This window comes from Atta colombica, unplaced genomic scaffold (assembly GCF_001594045.1).
Source record: "Atta colombica isolate Treedump-2 unplaced genomic scaffold, Acol1.0 scaffold58, whole genome shotgun sequence".
Classification (NCBI taxonomy): Eukaryota; Metazoa; Arthropoda; class Insecta; order Hymenoptera; family Formicidae; genus Atta; species Atta colombica.
Window position 1 is genome coordinate 1,477,172 of NW_017259548.1, and position 457 is coordinate 1,477,628.

Consider the following 457-nt stretch of genomic DNA (forward strand, 5'->3'; position numbering starts at 1 on the left):
CACTTTAAATACTCACTATAAATCTTTAAAATAGAACTTATTCATTTAAATTAGCTCCTATGCATTATTATCAAAGTGATAAGTCAAAGGGCATGAATCTCTGTTTTCTCTCTTATTTATCAGATGTATTACAAAACTCCTTCGATATCGCGTTTTCGTAATAACGAACATATTGTATATACTCAAGCAGAATAACAAGACACGATAACGTCAAAATGAATCGCAAATAATTGAAAAATGACTTTTTTAGACTCATTTTGCAGTCATTTTAACATCATTTTGATATCATAATGACTTGTTGTTCTGCTTGGATATGAACAAAATATTGCCAATGATGATAAATTAATTGTCTATAATTAAAAAAATCGTTATATTAAAGTTGAGATTTTTTTCAATACTTTTTTCAGTATTAATTAAAATTAATTATTTTTACGAAATACGGGATTAATTTTATTAA

The 457-nt window shown here is 24.9% G+C and overlaps 1 protein-coding gene across 3 annotated transcripts in view; it reads right to left on the minus strand.

The window, feature by feature from the left end:
* The window catches only part of LOC108692076 (C-1-tetrahydrofolate synthase, cytoplasmic), a 7,404-nt gene that overhangs the window by 5,084 nt on the left and 1,863 nt on the right, over positions 1 to 457 (minus strand). The window lies entirely within an intron of this gene.